This window comes from Adiantum capillus-veneris, chromosome 7, assembly GCF_014529385.1.
Source record: "Adiantum capillus-veneris isolate H3 chromosome 7, ASM1452938v2, whole genome shotgun sequence".
Classification (NCBI taxonomy): Eukaryota; Viridiplantae; Streptophyta; class Polypodiopsida; order Polypodiales; family Pteridaceae; genus Adiantum; species Adiantum capillus-veneris.
The window spans coordinates 111,838,305-111,857,948 of record NC_140937.1 but is presented as its reverse complement, the minus strand read 5'-3'; positions in this window follow the sequence as shown (position 1 = coordinate 111,857,948).

Genomic DNA, 19,644 nt, shown 5'->3' with positions numbered 1-19,644 from the left:
TTCTCAAAAGGCATTTCAATCGCATCAAATGCAAGTGGCATGTCCACATTTGGCAATACATTTTACCTTACATTAAGAGAATCCCTCTTTTGTGATGCCAAAATCTCTACCAAAGTGACTCGCAAACTAAACTCATCATCCACATCTGCAATGCATTGGTGAGGCATATCCACGCTTGTATCTATAATTGGAACGAGATGCATTCTCAAGGACTCCCACAATAGCATGTAGGCAGTGAGTCACCTTCAAAGACACTCTTGAGCAACCTTTTTCATGCATTAAATGATATGGTTTTGCCTTGATAGAACTTCTCTTGCCAATCAACAGGATGGGTCTTGTTTGCTCATGCAAGCCCAAACTCCATGGCTGGATAGAGTAGCTCACGACCCTCTTAAAAAGCTGTGCAAAATTGCAGAGATGGGCATCTAGACCCTAGTGTAGGTTCCACCATGAGGAGTGGGGACGTGATGCTTGCCATACACTGCCTTGAATCCACAACAAACAATGCACCTGCGCACTGGTTTTACCTACAAAAAGACTTTTTTGAGAGCATTTTTTGGCTCTGCAGTGACGTGCATCCATTCAGAGATAGGTCTTACCCTTTTGTGCTAATTCTTGGATTCAAATTGAGCCATTAAATTTCCTTGCCCATCGGATGGCCTGGAATTTTCCAACTTTCTCCCTTCCACGGCTCCATAGCCAAAGACATGCAATTTAAAAAAAATCACCAAAAAATGCATTATTTACAAGCTAGTTAGGCGGTATTCTGGCTTTAAAAAAATTTGGGATTCTTTTTCAATTCTTGAAAGACAACCCAAGCTAGTTTCCACTCATTCATGCTAAATGTACTCTTCCTAAAAAATCAAGCACTTTAATGTGTTTGCATGACCTTTTAGTGTCTCACAACACTTTAGTGTCCAATTACAGGACTAGTGTTAAGCTACTCAAATAGCTCATCCACCCCTGGAAGAGTGTAATGAGTTGTGATTGTTAAGAGATAGACAAGGAGAGAGAGCTTGAGCTCATGCAAGCTCACACACACACACATACACATAGAGACGGAGACAAAGAGACTATGCTTATTCTTATTCACTAACTTAAGACAAGAGGTCTACAAAAATTAAGGGGAAAATACAACATAAAGTGAAAACTAGTACAACGGTCTAGTGTAAACTGCTAGTGAGTGAGGTGAGTAGATAAGTGTAACATCACTCCCGTAGCTAAACCAGCTTGGTCTAGTATAGATGTAGTATCACTAGTGAAGATATGTGTATCCACCAAGTCATGCCAGTGATGATGACTGTCGATGGTAGTCATCCAGGAGATGTACATGTTGAGCTTGACATCTCAACACTCCCCCTCAAGCTCAATGCTATCTCATGTATGCCTAGAATCACTCAAAATTGTCATAGCTTCTCCGCTCCAAGGGCCTTCGTGAAGATGTCAGTAACTTGCTCATCTATTGCCCTGCTAATGAGAGGCGGAAGTGAAAAAATAGACCCGGTGGCCTCTACACCAAGACTATGCACAATGGCCTCATCATGGGGGATACACAATAGGGCACCACCTAGCAAGATATGCAGCTAGGACGCATACAGATACACAATGAAACATGCCATGGAAAACCATTTCAAGATCCACACCCAAATGTGGAATGGGGTGGTCAGAGAATAAGGTGAGAGGAGTGGTGAGTGAGTGAGAATGGGCTCGCTACTCGTGCATGTAGTAAGGAAGATAACGAGGTCAGGGATACATGCAAGTATGCTCACTTCGCTTCATCACCCATTTTAATACGACAGCCACTGAATGGTAGCCATCTTGGCTATGGGGCTAAATGTCTCCTCATAATCAATCCCATAAGTTTGTTCATAACATTTGGCCACAAGCTTAGCCTTGTACCTACTCACATTGCCATCAGCTTTATGATTTATTGTGTAAACCCACTTACATTCAATTGCCTTCTTTCCCTTTGGTAATGGCACCAATTTCCATGTTCCATTTGCATCAAGTGTATTCATCTCTTCATCCATGCACCATTTTTCTTCATCTTTCACGACATCTTCAAAACATGTGGGTCCTAATATTTGGCATAAATGCACAATGACGAGCCATATAGCTATCATATTTCAATATTTGTACAAGATTTCTTACTCTTTCCAACCTACATAGTCTACTAGGTTCTTTGTTCCCTATTTGCATCCTTCTTGCACTCGAGATCTTCACAGAAGGTATGCCAAACTCCTCATCTAAACTTTTCTCAGAACCACTACTATTGCTATCATCATGCCCAGCACTCAAATTTGGCAACTTAGGGGCATTATCAACCTTTTCCTTCCCTTTCCTTGATTCATTTGAAGAATTAGTAGGACCCACTCTTTCGTGCAGCCTTCCACTCCACGGATTCTTGCCATGAACTACAGTAGGTGTCCCTTGTGGCCCACTCAAGACTTGTAATTGCACTTCTGTATTTTTTTCAACCACATTCTCTTTTACATCAACCCCCAAATCATATTTTACATCAGCATGCCAACTCGCCATTTCATAAAAAACAACATCCTTGCTCACCCTCACTTTACTCGTGAATAGGATTGTAACACTTGTACCCTTTCTACTTAAGGGAATAGCTAATGATCATAAAATTTTCTAATTTTGGATGAAGCTTATGTCTTATCTCATCCAGCACATTCACATAAGCAATACATCCAAACCCTTTAAAATTTGATACATTTGCTTTCTCACCACAAAACATCTCCTCCGCTGTCATATCATGCACTGCAGTAGTAGGGGTCATGTTCATAATGTACACAGCTGTATCAAGAGCCTCAGTCCAATAACAATGAGCCATATTCTTTTCATTCCTCAATAGCCAAGAGAAAGGGAGGTGGGCCAAACTTGTTACTTCTAGATCATCAATAATTGAAAGAATGGAATCTTGAATCGGAGGAGAATCCCAAAACGGTTAAAATCAATAAGCATATGAAGCTAGAGATTAAGGAGGAGGCCAAGGCACTATTCTAGAAATACAAAGATGTATTTTCCTAGGAACATACGGATCTAAAAGGAGTAGATCCAAAAGTGTGTCAGCATTGGATACCACTTAAGCCTGATGCCAAACCACTATGATTGCAGATGTTTAGAATGAATCCTAATTACACAAATAAGGTCAATGAGGAAATCTATAATCTTCTTAAAGCTAGATTCATCACAGAGGTGGAAACCAGCGAATGATCATTTTTCATAGTGGTTGTTCTAAAAAAGAATAGTAAGCTCAGATTATGCGTGGATTATACAAAGCTAAATGCGCAAACCATTAAACATCCCGTCCCATTACCATTCACAAATATGATGTTAGATGAGATTGCAGACCATGAAATTTATAGGTTCATGGATGGCTATATTGGCTACAATCAACCAAAGGTTGCACTAAAAGACAGGGCTAGAACAACATTCATCACTGAATGGGGAGTATATATGTATCTGGTAATGCCATTTTGACTTTGTATTGCTCTTGCAACCTTTTAGTGGTGTATGATGGAGATCTTCAATGAATTTCTACACTCCTAAGAAATGGTATTGAGATGGATCATGACGATAAAAGTTAAGAGTATTAAACAAGCCAGAGCACCCACTACTATTTCAACTGAGTTTATTCTTGGGGTGCATTAATTTTTATCAAAGATTTTTTCATAGGTTAGTAGCTAAAGCATTACCCCTATATGAGCTCACAAAGAAAGGTAATAAATTCATCTAGATTGAAGAATTTGAATGCAGTTTTCAACGCTTAAAGGATGCGATGAGCAGGAAGCCAGTCCTTTGCCAGCCTAATCGGGATGTTATTTTCCATGTGCATGTTGATGCTTCAAGTATGTCGATGGTGTCTATACTAGCCATCCCACTATAAGAGGAGAAATTGAGAAACGCTTCCATTATACCATGGAATAACAAATGGGAAAGGAGAGATAAAAAATTGCAGAAGCGGTAATCGATGCGGTAATAGCCGCGATAATGGTTTGTCAGCAATACACACGACCGTAATAGACGAGAAAATATATCCACGTCTATTATCACATACATTGTTGTGCCTATTACTGTAGATATTACACTACACAATTGTTCAAAAATAAAGGTGCTTGTGGGACGCATGTCTAACCTCACCATCCTATCTTATTGCAGTATTAGCGAGAACCACGATTAATTTGTCAAACCATGGGATGAAGCTAACTTGACTAGTGCATAGAGGCTACAAGAGGTTGTCAATCTCTCAGAAAACAACTAACAACTCGCATCTAACTCAAGCTACACTCAAGTGACTGAAATTACCAAAAGCCAATCGCTCATTGGTAAAAAAATCACATCCGTTATAGCATCAAATGATATCCAAACGTACGAAACTTCTAGGACAAGTTTATAAGACCTAAGCACACATGCTTATGGTCTCATACCCCATTTTAGGTGAAATTCCAAAATCGCGATTATTAACAACAGTGGATTTTTGACCTAGTCGTTTTTGACCCAAGATGCATCTAAATGCTTAGCAATGATGCCCCAATACCCTGCCTATGCTTAGTTTTTGATTAAAAAGTGTAAATTCCTAGTTATGATGAAATTAGGCCGTGGGTCGGCGACGCCAAAAGCTACGAAATATTGTGAACTGCTTACGTCAATGCGTAGAGCTCTTACTTGTGGTTGCAATGCAACAAACACAATCGCATTGTGACAACCGGAGAGGGAGTAGAAAACACGAGAATGAGAGAAGTGAGCGCCATTAGCTCACGCTGTGTATTTTTAATCCAAAAAACTTATATAAAACTTACAAAAATTGGCTTTTATACCTTAGCCAAGGTTTTTGGGTGGTCAAAACTAATAATCTGGAGTTCTACCAAAGCTAGGTAATGACTGGCTGATACAATCTGGAAGCTTGTAGCCCCGCACATTAATTACAGAGTTTATCCAAGAAAATAGGGGTTACAATATTCCCGATTTATCAAAATAATTAATGTTTTACAAAGAGAACTCCAAAAAATGGTGTCTGTGTTAGCTCGCTGCTAACATTCCCCCCCTCCTCGCTTGTGTCGTCCCTTGACACAGCTTTATGGGCTGAAATAGTCTTCGGGTTGACGTCTAGCAAGGTGGTCTTTTAGCACATCCAGTGCCTTTTGGTATCTGATTCTTCGTTCTTTGTCGGGCACTTGAAGAAATTGCATTATCATCTTATTCTTTAGCTCCACCATTGAGTAGCCTACAAACCTGGATGTTAGGTTGCTGATCACCGATGCAAATATCTTCGTTTGCCAGATGAAGAATCCAGTGTAGAAAGCTTCTTCAAAGGACAACATATTATTCGATGGCAAGAACATACATCTGGCATAGAATCCGTAAAGGACTTCTTCTGAAGTTTTCCCACTCAGATCGTAGCATAAGCCTTTGTTTCCTTCCAAAAATGATAGACATGGGGCTCCTGTTTGGTTAGGCTCATTAAAAAATTGTATACATGCTAGCAACATTCTGCAGATCTTACATAACATGGTGCAGGAGAGGTCTGGTAGACTCTTGAAGAAAGACATGGTGTCCGTTAGGGTTTACACCATGTATTCCTTTGTCACTTGGCCTCTCTCTAGAGCTAGAAACCTAGGGAAGTTAAGCCAACTTGCCCTCTTCTTTTGCAGTGCTTCATGCGCTTGCCATGTCCTTACTCTGGGTACAGGACATAAGGTTGGATCTCTTTGAAGGGATGCAGGTGCTCTTGTGAATAGAATCAAGTATCTTGGATTCTTGTTCAAGCATCTTAACCTCCACTTTGGGTGGTCTTTATCTGCACCATCTTCTTGTGTATCTTTGTACAGCCTTTCTTTCACCTGTAATAATTCCACTTTGATGAGAGGGTACGACAGGGATGTTGATGTCATTGAGCGTTGATCTGATTGAGAGTGAGTTGAGTGACGTTGACAGAGTGTAAAACTCTCAACTACCGATCCATTGCGGCTTTCCACTGCTCATCCACCTCTAGGGTGATCTTCTCCTTCAGTGCATCTTCTTCAGCTTTTGACAGCTGGACCATTGGCACTGTGTCTTCATCCGTGATGTTAATCTAAAAATCTTCATCAACACTCGGCTCTGTTGTGGATCGTGTCTCAAACTCAGCAAATGAGACCGAGGGTATGTCCATCTATGGCACCTTTGGAGTGCTTGCCTCTTCCCGCGTGTCTGGTTTCCCATCTCTGAGGAGTTGATTAATTCGATTTAGTTCTGTTATCTCCTTTAGAAGCTCCTCCTCTCTCTGAACCCGCATCAGTGGTAGGTCCCTGTGTTGTGATTCTTCTAGCTTAAATACCAATTCAAGGTCTTTGTTTTTCTTCTTGAGTGCCTTGTACACTTTGTCAATTCCTTTGATTGAGGCCACGGCTGGATTTTCTATGATTTTCCGTAAGAAAGTTGCATGATCATTGATCCGCTGTTCAGAATACTGCAGAGAATCATTGGCAACATCTAGCTGTACCTGAATTTTTTGAGTTGATAGAGATGTCGTAAGAAGTTCATTTGTAACTTCTGTCAGCTGCTCGTCTTTTGCTTTGCAGGCATCAGATAGTTTAGTGAGTAGATCCCCTAGCTCCTTCATTTCTTTTTGTTGCCTATCTCTGGCTAACTGATGATGTTCTGCTTCTGCCTTCATCTCTTGCACCTGCCTTTGAAGATCGGTGATGACAGTCATCCTGTCTTCTAACTCTCCTTCGAGAGCTTAGATCACCATCTCAAGTTACTTGGCCTTTGTGCTGTAGTTTAATGCTACTGAGCGGATTATTTTCGTCATTTTCTGCATCTGCCATGCATATTCATTGACTTGTACTATTACCTTATCATTTGATTTCCACTCCTCATGTCTTTCCAGCTGAGATGTGCTTGCAGCCTCATGTGTGGCTTCTTGGTATGTCATAACTGCTGGTGATTCTTGTGTAGAGGTAGATGGTCGGTCTTCTTCTTGGGTATCCTGAGGCTTTGATACCTTGGCAGTTTTTGGCTGAGTAGAAGTAGAGGGTGTTGGCTCCGACCTTGCTGTCTCTTCAGGTGCCATCCTTTCTTCCTTCTATGGCTCACGTTCTGTCTCATGTGCAGTGGTAGACTCTTTTTCTGCATCTTCTTCTTTATCAGACTCTTGTTTAGATCCATTTTCCTTTTTCTCTTCTGGTTTTTAGTATCTTCTTCGGCCTTCTCCTGTTCCACTTGGCCTCTTTTTCTTTTTGTTTGTCATGCTGGTCAGCTTCTTGTGTGGATTCTGTTTGTTTGGTGGACTCAAAATCTTTGCCTTTCTTAGGATCCACTTCTTTATTGGTGTCTTTGCCCGCCGGTCATGGTGGTGCGTTAGGCATGGGATGGTCTTGTTGTTCTGTAGGCGGTGAGGTGGGTCGGGGAGATCCATAACTTTGTTCTTGTCTAGCCGTTTCCTCGACTTGCCTTTGGCTTTCTTAGCAGCTTCTTCTACCTCCTTCATCTTTAGAGCTTCAGCCTCTTGGTACATTCTTTCTAGACGTTCTGTTGGATCATCCGCCTCTTTTCTTGTATGGTGCTTCATTCGAGGGCCTTTAAGTCCAGCAGGTACCCATTTTTTTGGGTTCTTCCCTTGTGCTTGCCTACTGCACTGGTACGCCTATTTCTCTCTTTCAAATCGCGCTTGTTTTTTAGATGGCTCTTCTTGGTGTGCGGCCACAACTTTTCTTTTGATCTCTTCTCTCCGAGCTCTCTTATCTTCATTGTTAGAGCTCTCGCTGTTGTGCCTTTCCGGCGAGCTGTCAGCTGACTCTTCATCAGATTTATACGATCTTTTTCCTGACCTGGTAGCTCTTAAAGAGGGTTGTGCTACCAATATCCATGTATTCTGATCTAGAGCAGGCGGTACGTTGTCGGCCATGCCGATGGCATGATATCCTATTCAAGTCAAGACCTCTGGCGCACCCAAGTACGTGATTTTGTCTTCCTTCTTGGTGCCCTTCAAGGTTGTCAAGACATACTGCGCGTGGTCCACTGGTTGTCTTGTTGTTGACTTGAAAACCTGAGTAAATGTGGTGGCCACGGCATGATTTGGTGTAGTGTACCTTGGTGGCATTTTTGCCAAGAAATGGAAGTGTTGGTGGTACAAACGGGCTGGCTCTTCCACTTGTTTGTGAATGAGGTTGGCAAATGTAGCCGCGGCTGTCTCTTTGGTAAATGTGCCAGCAGTTTATCTGTCCCTTGCTTGCATGGTCATTCCTTCTGTGGGCAGTCTAAGTGCCTCTGCCACTATCCCTTTTGTGATCACTACTTCAACCTTGCTCCCTTAGGTGCCAGATATCTGTGTGGTTCCGTATTCTTTGATGGTGGATAGAAGCTCATAAGCCTTCTAAAATCCACTCCGCAAGGCTCTTGTTCGTAGAAATCCCTGAGCCCTAGCCTGCGGTTAGCTTCTTTGGTTTCTGGCTTGGCAACTACATCATAGACTTCTTTGGGCAGAGTTGCAACTCCACCTGATGCCATTCTTCACTTTTGAACTTGCCAGTGAAAACTGTAGTGTGGTGCTCTTCCAGTTGTTTCTCTAGAGAGGTAGGATGCCTTTGCTGCTTTGACTGACTAGTAGTCTAGTTGATAAGCGGGCAGTTCTTGTAGTTTCTCTTTTTGGTTGAGCTTCTTTTTACCCCTCTCTGCTACTTGCATGGCTCCTGTTCAGTGAATAGAGTGCAAAGTTAGTAGATTTGTTGGAATTATCTCTTTGAAATGTCCTTTAGGCTCTGCTGACAATTTGGTCCAATTTGCTTCAAATCAATTTTTGAACAAGCAAAGATGCATAAAAACATGCAAAGAACAAAATTGTGTGGTCAGAACAAATTTTTTCAACCAAAGTAAATAATGGAGATTATTTACAGTTGCTCTGAGTAAAATATGGGCTCATTTGGATGCACAGGGTGAAAATGGTATCAGATTTTGGCTTTAGGTCTCTAAAACAGTAGATATAAAGGAAATTTGAGATTTTGAGCTCCAAATTGATTCAAAATTGGCTAGTGGGCTTAACACATCATGTAATTTGGATGTATGATGACAAAATATCAAAATTTTCCAATTTTGACCAGAAAGTAACTAATCGCGAATATTAACTTTCCTTCCAAAATTGACATTTTTTGGTACAAATTGGTTCTAGGTATTGTATAGACCTTGGGTATAAGATATGAGATGATTTGGATCAACAAATGTGGCCCATAACCCAAATTTTGGCTTGTAAAGACTTCTTTGCGTTTTTTGGCACTTTTACAAGTAATGGTTGGTCATTTTGGCTCATACTTGATTTTTGGCATGTAATAGGTGTGTACACATGATAGGTGAGGTGATGTGACAATTTCCAAGCAAAACTGATGCAAAAGTAAATAATCGCGATTATTTACAACAGTGACAAAATCTTTGCAAAACCTACAAATTTTGACCTAGACATGTTTCATACACCTAATACAAGTCCTAAATTGAATTTGGTCAAGTTTGGTCATGCCGGCATCACTTTGTGCTTTGTTAACTCTGAAATCACCGCTTTTTGTGACCACTTCCTGTTGGGTTGGTCAGTCAACTTTGAGACTTTGGACTTATCCACAATATAGTCGTGAAGCAACCTATCCAATTCTGACTCATTTGGAGTCAGTTTGGCCCCGTATGTCAAATTTGACACTTTGTAATCTTCGAGCCGTTTTTTTCTTTTCGAGGGATTTTCTTGATGGATTTCACCAAATTAATCATATACATTGTATATGGATCTCATAAGCAAGCCATCTGTGGAGTTAGGTCGGAATTCTGGCATTTGCCAAAAACCTAACATTTCTACTGGGGACCCCTTCGACCCCAGCCGATGACCCCAGCAGAATGGTCAACTGGTGATATAGAAGGGTTCTATTATGTTAGGGCATGATATGGTTCAAATCCCATCTGATTTGGTCAAGCTGGCAGGCCGCTATGGTCAGTTTTAGGTCGTAGGTCTTCGTGCACTGCTCGGTTTCTAGGGTTTTTTCTAGGGCTTTAGACTAGCTACCGGCCGTACAAAATGGATCATTGTTGAGTAAAGAACATACCGCTCATGTCTGGTGTGAGACGGCGCTGAAAATGGTCAACTGTGGGCTCCAAAACAGTCGCATGAAAGAGGTCGAAATCTCTCTCTGGAAAGGCTCCAAGTGGAAATGAGGTGGTTTTAGCCTACCTTGGATATCCATACCCGGACTTCCTAAACCAAATTTCCCAGATTCCCCCGTTAGTCCTACTAGGCCGTGAAATCTATGTTAGACTCAAAATTTTCCTTGATCGGATTCCTGTAGCTCATTCTGCAAGAATTTTGTAAAAGTAGGCCTGGCCGCCTAATTTAGACTTCCCGCTTTCATCTTCTAATTTCATTGAAAATTTTTGTGCTTGTCCGCCTTGTCTTTTTTATCACCATCATGTCTTTAATTTTTCCATCTGAGTTTCCTTGCTATTTATTATTAATTTTTGACCTGTTTATTTGAAAAAATCAAAGAAAATAGCAAAATGCTTTAAAAAGGTAAAGTAAAAATCCAATATTTAAGAAAATCCCTTTCAAGCCAGAGCTTTATTGTTTTTTGTTGGATTTTTCTAATTTTAAGTCTCATTATCAATAAAAATGATGAAAAATATCCAAAAGAGGACTATTTTTTATGATTTTTTGATAGTATATACACTATTTACACTCATCGGAAAGATATTATCTGTGAATTTTTGCTTGATGATGTTATAAGGGCATTATTAGGTAATTTTGCAAAAAATCATGCGTTGATATCGAACTTTTTCCCCCCTCTTCAAACATTGCCCTTAATTACTTAGTACTTAGTACTTAATGCCCTTCCACCCCACCTAGATGGCGTACTCCGGGACGACTGTGTGCATGGGTTGAACAATTGTGTCTATGCATAGCCATGATTGGCTCTATCATGCTATGAAGATCAATGCAATTTAAGCCAGTATGATGTGCAAGAGCTGGGTCTTGAGTAATTAACTCAAGGGTTTTCGATGTCGAGGTTTGCTGCTGATGTCTTCCAAAGAGAAAATCTTGCAGCTTGTGTGCTCTCTGTTTGATTGTATCATCAAGATGCTTTGGCACACTGATTGCTTGAGCTGTTGGTAGCACTTTTGACTGTTGTCGAGCTTTTTCTCGCCATTGGTAGCTTGGTCGGCTTGGTGCCCGGAGGATTCACTCTATATATAAAATGGGACGCCACGTGCAAGCGGAAAACTTTGATAAAACCCCTAGATACGACTCATATTAGGGAATATGACCCCCCTTTCTATGCTTATATGACAATCAATGCAGAAAATTATCATACCCCTATCTTACATATAAAATTTAGGTCTCACATGATCTAACTGAGTAAAACTAGTCAAAGAGCGTGTAGCATAGTGATTGACAATGTACTAAGGAACCACTTATGTTGATAACTAGATGTACTCTCAATGTGTTTTAGTTTGACTTTCACACTATGTACCTATTCAGCTTTCAGTCTAGCTACTAATCCAATTCTGCCCCACCTAAATTACTCAAAAAACATGGTCATATAGTTGTGCTAGGTTCTTCGTGTAAATTTGCATTTATACAAACTCTTTATAGCTTTCATCCCTCAATAAATGAACTATAATCACAAAACAATCAATTGATACAAAGCAGTGTTAGTTCTTGCATGGATCTTTGTAGCTATTGACTCAAAAGTTCAAGGGCGGACTTTTTTGGGAAGCAATGATTTTGAAACACAAAAACTTCCTTTCATTTTTTCTTTTTCTCACCCCCCCCCCCCCCCCCCCCCCCCCCCCCCCCCCCCCCCCCAACCAATAAATATGATACCCCTTCCCTTATTTTTAAGCTTAGGAGATAAATTATTGGGGATTTGCCCCTAACTTATACGTTTATGTAACTTGTAAAAAAACCCCCCTCCGTTGCACTTACGTGGTGTGATACGTTTTCCATGGTGAATCCCCCGAGGCTTGGTGCTGCATGGTGTGGTGGAGTCTGTTGAGACTTAACTCGCCATTGCTTGATTGGTTTTATTGTTTGTGGAGAAGATAAGTGCTCCTTTTTATTCCAAACCATTTCCATGTTAGGTCCCTTGCTCAGAGATGCTCGTCTCTGTGTTTTAACCCTTGGAACCTTCTTTTGTTTTGTCGGTGAAGTTTTAGGCACCCAGATTTGATTCGACTTATCCTTAAGTTGTGCTTTTGGTACCCAAATTTGCTTGACTCCTTGCATGATATATGTAGCATTTGATTGTCGAGGGGATGGAGAAGATTGACTACTTCTTGGTTTGGTATGGTGATTGCTTCTTTTCCATTCCTCTTTGCTTGGTGCAATTGGAACAATGAGTTGCCCTCCTCTAGGTGATAGCTTTAGATGATTTGTATCCCAATCTGGTACTGCTTTGTATGTTCGTATCCAAGAAATTCCAAGAATCATCGTTTCATTCATTTGTTCATCTAGTAAGCATACAAACTGATGAGGGCATGAAAATCCATGTACTATCACGTTCAAGTTGACTACTCCTAGTGTTGGAGTTGGGTTCTTATTACATCCTTTGATTGATGCTATTCCTGCCATCAATGCTTGAGTTGTTGCCTTCTTGTATGTGGAATAATTGACTGCATTTACTCTAGCTCCTGTGTCGACCAAAGCATTGGTGTTATGATTATTGAGTTGTACTTTGATGCGCAGATCCATTCCGTCTAACCAATCATCATCTGTTGAAACTGCATTTTTAGGTAATTCCCATTGTCGATCATCTATTTCCAGAGTGTTGATGGGAATCGATATCTGTTGATTCTTGAGAGAAGCTTTTCGCTTGAGTACCCGAAGCCAAGCTTCCTCTTGGGCTTCATCAATAACCTGTTGTCGTTTGATCTTCCTTTTTTTTGTTGCATGCACTCTTTCTAGCAATTCATTGGTTAGTGGCAAATTGTTTTTCTTTAAACGAAATCCACTAATTCAATTAGCCATTGGTTCACCACCTAAGGTGGACAATTTTACTGCTCCACTTGGAGATACATCTTCAATGAAAAACGGTCCGTTTCCCTTTTTCTTAAACTTGGGAATGTGTTGCTTAAGGGAATAAACTAAAACTAAGTCCCCTTTCTTGAAGATTTTTGTGATTAAGTGGGAATCAAAAAACTGTTTTTGTTTCTGCTTTTGTGCATAGAATGAGCTACAACAGTTTCGTCTAGCTTTTCCAAATCTTCGAGTCTTTCTGACAATTTGTGTCCAGTCCACTCAAGATTCTGTGCTACCCATAATGTCGGAAATAGAAATTCTATTGACAGTATGGTATCAAGACCATAAACAAGGTTAAAGGGTGTGGCGTTTAAATCTGTTTTGAATGAAACTCGATAAGCCCATAGAGCAGCATGGAGATTCATTTCCCAGTCTATCCTTCCTGAACTACCCACTTTAGTCAGTACACCGAGCTAAGAATTTTATCTATATGCTTAGCTTGTCCATATGCTTGTGGGTGATAGGGAGCTGACTTGTTATGGATGACCTTAATCTCATTAAGCAAATACTCTATTATCTCATTGAGGAAATGAGTTCCGTGATCACTCACAATCTCTATTGGTAGTCCATACCTCGTGAATACACACTCATATAAGAATGCAATAGTGGTTCTGGCATCATTCTTTTGAGTTTCTTTAGCCTTGGGTCACTTGGTCAAATAGTCCGTAGCTACAATGATATATTAAGCTTGGGCTCTATAAGCAGGTGGCTATATCGGTCCAACAAAATCTATACCCCATGTTGCAAAATCTCTAGCCCCCATCATTGGTCTTAAGGGCATGCTATCTATTCGTGTTGGCATTTTTGCTCATTGACAAGCATCACATCTTCGAACATATTTTTTAGCATCTGCAAAAAGTGTTGGCCACCATATGCCTGCCATCAATATTGCTCTTGCGGTGGTCTCACTAGAAAAGTGACCTCCAGCTAATCCAGCATGTGCTTGTTCTATAATCGGAATATACTCGTTTTCATTTGCACAAAGACACAAGTGTTGATCTTTACCTCTCCGATACAATTGGTCCCAATAAGACCATAGTCTCTTGCTTCAATTTCAATTGCTCTTTGATGGTGTTTACTCATATCCTCAAGAAATGTTCAGCTCGATAAGTAAGTAACCAGATAATTACTCCACTTAGGAACAGGTGACATTTGAAACAATGTTACATGAATTATGGGTGTTTGTTTTTGACATTGAGGGCAATCCTTTACAAAAGATCTAACATCTCTCCTCATAGTCGGCTACTCCAAGTCTCAAGATTTGTTGCATAGTTTGGTCTTCCATAAAGTGAAGTCCTACTATGGTAAAATGTGCTTGACTTAGGTACTGTTCTTTTTCTTCAGGGTTAATGCATAAAAGCAATATCCCGTCCCGATTTCTTTTGTATAGCCTTCTAGCTAGTAATTGATACATAGCAGATTGCTTGATTAATTCGCTTGTGATAGGGAGTGGTATTTGTGAATCTCCTTGAGCTATTGTCATTAATGACACAATTTTTTTTGACCATCTAGGTATCATTTCTATGGAGAACAAATAGGCATCTAGTAGATCATTTTGAGGTGTTCAAAATGATCAGCCCAGATTGATGAATGTATGCATAGATCATCCATATATACTTCTAAGATTTTCCTAAGATATTCTTTAAAAGCATGGCCCATCAACCTTTGAAATGTGGTTGGAGCATTGGTTAAATCAAATGGCATAACCCGATAGGCAAATATACCCCACTCTATTGCAAAAGCAGTTTTGTGTTGATCTTTTGGGTCAACCAAAAGTTGATTGTATCCCAAAAAGCCATCTAAGAAGCTGTAATCTTCTTTTTCTGCAACTTGGTCTAAAACATGCTCAATTATCGGAAGAGGAAAGTTGTCTCTAATGGTGGTTGCATTCACCTTTTTGAGATAAACACACACTCATAATTTTCCACTTTTCTTGGGGACTACCACAATTGGAGACACCCAAATTGTGTGTTCAATTTCGTAAATGAATTCGGCTTTCTTTAGTTTTTCAATCTCTTCTTTTATCTTCCTGGCAAATGTTTTGTTCTACGTGTATGGTCTCTATCTACTTGGTTTCGTATCATCTCTCATGGGTATGGTATGTTGACAGATTTTTGGATCAACACCCTTGAGATCCTTGTAAAACCAAGCGAAGATATCTCGGTATTCCTTTAACAAGCTTAGCAAAAGATTTTCTTCTTCTTCTGTTAGGTCATTCACAATGTAAGTAGGTTTAGGCTCTTCTCTTGGTTCACCCAAGTCTATATTTTTAGCGTTTTCAGGCCCTTTGTAAGACTCACCCTGTTTCCGTAGTTCCCTAACATGTTGTTCAACTATGATTTTCCAATCTTGGAGAGTATAATTTTTGTAATGGGATGGAACATGTATTACATCCTTACCATCCTCTTCCGTGGTTTCCATTTTGGTCAGTGTGTATATCTCCTTTAGAGCTTTTTTCAACTCTTGATATTTCTTTTTCTTCTCGGTTCTGGTCATGAGTGGTTTCTTATCCTATGATTTTTCTTGAGTACCCTTCCTTGTTTTTCTCAATGTTTGAGACATTTTTGAGTTTTTTTTTGGAGGATATCTGCCAGTTATTTTGTCCTTGACGCAATCATTAGCATCTACCTGCATCAAGAATTGTGTTTTACTAGTGACTGATGGCATAGGTCGTGTTTTCACCATTCCAGTGTCCCTCTTTTGTCTATACCACTTTTGTCTTCTTGATTTTTGGTTTGGAAAGTCAAAAAACTTTTCCTTTCCTCCTTTTAAGAGTAACTTAGCTCTCGTATGCTCTTTTTCTGACCTCGAATCTTTTGAGGTAGCTGAGTGTTCATCTAACTCATCAGCTGCATCGTAATAGAGGTCTAAAAAGACTTGTTGAGCTTTCATTAAGTCCTTTGGTCTCTCATATTTGTTTCAATGTTGAGGATTGAAATCATTTGGATGGGAATTATGTCGTAGCCATCCTCATTGCAGAATTGAGTAGGCATAGACGTATTCACACATACATCCATTGTTGCTGAAATTTGAGCCCACTCGAATGCTCAAATAAATGCTCTGGAAAGGGTTCAAGTACGTAGGCTTCGTCTGTGCAGTCTTTTCTAGGATACATTCTTCATGTCTTAAGCTTCCGTTTTCTGAAGCTCCACACATTCAAATAGGAGTGTCTTTGTTTAACCAGGATGGGAGTTTAGTTTCAGCCAAAGAGACTAAATCAAACTCTTGGATGGGTGTTTTCATGACATCTCTATAAGTGTGATCTTTTAAATACTCTTGTTATAGATCCCACTTGCTTCAAGTACAGATAGTTGTTTCCCCAATCTTGGATAAGCTATACCTATCGCATGAAAGGTCTTCCCAATATGCTTTCATAGTTAAGTTTTTTCCCAAAGTCTACTATGGCAAAAGTGTGTTGATGTTCAATTCCACAGGAATTGACTATCACTTTTTCAAGCAGCCCTACTGGTCTCTCAGTGTGTCCGTCAGCCAACTACAATTTCATTCGATTTTGTCTAATGGATGGCTGTCCCCATGATTTTGATACTACTTTAGTGGCTATGGCTATGCCCGCTCCACTATCCAGTATCTCCATGGTTTCAATGTCATTATATTTCACTGGGAGGGTGGTGTTTCCTTCTTCCCCTTCATGATATTCTCCAACTTTGTTCATAGGAACTGATTGAATCTCTTTGTTTTCCATTTCATTTTTCAAATTTCCCAACTTTTTTGAGATTAACCTAGTTATCCCCACCTTCTCTAGGGTTTTCTATAAATCATTCCATAAGTATAGTCTGAGTTTTAACAGTTCTCCCAAGGTAAGAGTGCATTGGATGGGTGTAGACATGATTGAATGAATGTTCTCTACTTCTAGGGTTTTTTTCATCTCTTTTTTACTTGAGTGGTCTTGCACACGATGGATTCATCTTCGTTATCTCCCAAGTAAGAAGGTAATTTTTTCAAGGTCAATGGTTTCGACATTCTTAAAGATTTTTATCCACAATCCCCGTACAAGGATTGTATATCCATGTTCATATCAGAAGGTAGGTTATCCAACCAGACTTCCTCTATAGGAGATCACTTTAGAGTTAGGATCCCATCATTGACCTTTCTCACTTTTTTCCATAAGTGTCCTGGCCAATCTTCCTCTACAAATGGAATTCCGTCTAAGGAATCCTTGTTGTCAGGCACTATAAGCTCTGGTTCTTTTGTTTCAAGGTGGGGTTCTGCCACCACATCAAATTTTTCTTTCGTTTCTTTTACCACAAGCTCTTCAGGTTTTGCAATACTTTCAAGCTTGGGTTTTTTTTTTCCAACATTTCTTGCATAATCCTTACCAAATTATGATAAGCTTCCAGCTTATCTACTTCCATGTCTGAAGATGGATAGTTTTTCCATTTGTTTTTCCATGTTTTGGCCTGCTTTAAGTCCTGCTTGGTAGGCTTTCAAGGTGGCATTACTAGGCTCAAAAATTTTATCAACCAAAATGGATCCTCTAGATTTCACGGTTGTTTCCTTGAATTCACCACCAGTTTCTTTCAACTTGTCCTGGGCTGGCTTTTTTGCTTTCTCCTCGATTTCAACCCGTTGTTTATGTTTTAGCATCTCATATTGTGCGCTCCTTGCCGCACTGTCGAAGCAAGGGACTTGCCAATACACCGTATGCGAGCCACAAACGGCTCCAAGCACACAACAAGCCTAAACTAGCAAGCTCAAGAAAACAAAAGGTGTGTCACTCACCGCTCTACGCTCGCCTTCGTGGTGGATTCCTCGCCGCGATGAAGAAGAAGCTGCAGACGTGCCACGCTCAACCGCTTCGCTGCCGTCGTGCCTTCGTAATGCTCGATCGCACACACACTCTCCCTCTCTCTCTCTCTCTCTCTCACACACACACACAAGGAGGTGAAGAAGAAGAAGATGGAGATGGAGCAAGAGCACTCTTCAATTGCACAAATGAGAGAATGAGTAAAAATTAGGTTTAGTTGGCTTTTATAGGAGCTCACCCATTCACACTTGGGCGCCCATGCTTAACCAACTAATCCCTTGAATGTCCAAGTTAAAGTGCGCCTCTCATCGACGATCACTCTACCTTTCCCTATTGGTCCGACAAGCCCGGTACCTGACTCTAAATCATACATAATACGCGTCCATCGTAGGTGATGGGTGTCCGTGTGCCATGAGGGTTAACATGCCCCCCTTCCTGATGTAGATTCCGTCCTCGGAAGCTATTGAGTTGAAGCTGGTTCGTCGAGGTGGAAGAGCATTTGAGATGAATGTCCTTAGCCTTCTTCAGTCACTACAAAATCAAACAACATTGGCACAGTAATGGCATTCTCTTAAAAAGCATATGCAGTTTTAGGTAGAAAATTTGATTGGTCAAAGAATTTCAAACAATTTGTTAGCAATGAACATTAAATTGCAATGTAATCAAATGCATAAACAGATGTAAAGGTAAAAAATTAAACAAGTCTGGGGTCACTAATTTGACGGTCGAAAAGCACTAGAGATCGAATATTAATACCATGGGTAAGCTTCTTAATTTTCAGTGGTCAATTAAGTTGTTTAATCGCGAGAGCCAAGTATTCATGTTCAAGGGCTGACTAGAGGCTATATCTAGAAAACCTTGTAGTTAAGCTACCATAAAAGGAATTTCTCATGAAATCATCGCCTGACTGATTACTTTTTCTTTGACCCCCCAAAGTCTTTTCACACTGATTCAATTATGATGTGTGTGCTTATTTTGTATGCCTTGGGTTTTTTGCTTTTCAAGGAAAAGCGCCCACACTGGGAACCTCTAGGGCTCTAGTACCATAGGCGATACATGTGAGTGAAGTACCAAATCAAGCCGAGATTTCTTTTCCAGCTTAAAATTTTACATTGTGGCACTTTGATTTTTTGTTTATTCATTTTCATCATTTAAATTTTGTAACTTTGGGGGGTCATATAACACTGTTAAATTCCCCAGGCTCATCACATTAGTAAACTCCCTTTACAATACTTAAGCTAAAGGTCACTAGGGTTAAGCCCACTAGAAAGCCCTAGTACATTTCATACAATGCTGCCTAAATCGGATTAAGAACCTAAGTAACCATTGCTTATTAGGAAGGCATTCCCCATGGTATTAAGAGAAGATTTCTAATACCTAGCTTGGTCAAACTAGCTTAGTCGGACTGCTTGATTTTTAAACCTAGACAAGTGACTATGACAAAACATTACATTGAATTAAATGTTTGATACTAAGCCAATGCGCTGAATATTATGCTACCGATCACAATCAAAGCAGACAAACATGGATGCAAAAAAGATAAGGGCAATGCTAATGGATAAGAAACACCTGTTTGTGTTGATGGTCGCGCTTGATTTGAAGTGTGAACGAGAGAAAGGTTCCATGAAGGTCCAAATCCTATCAATAGCAACACGCTCCTGTACACACTAGGAAACAAAAGGAATACCTCCAGGAGGCACATCAGTGGGAAAAATTAAAACTCCTAAAAAACAAACTCAAAACACAATCTAGACCCCTAACCTACCTATCTGTCACCCCTTTTAGAATCAAGGAAAGAGGATATTATATAAACCGGGTGGCCACCCTAAGGCTAGGC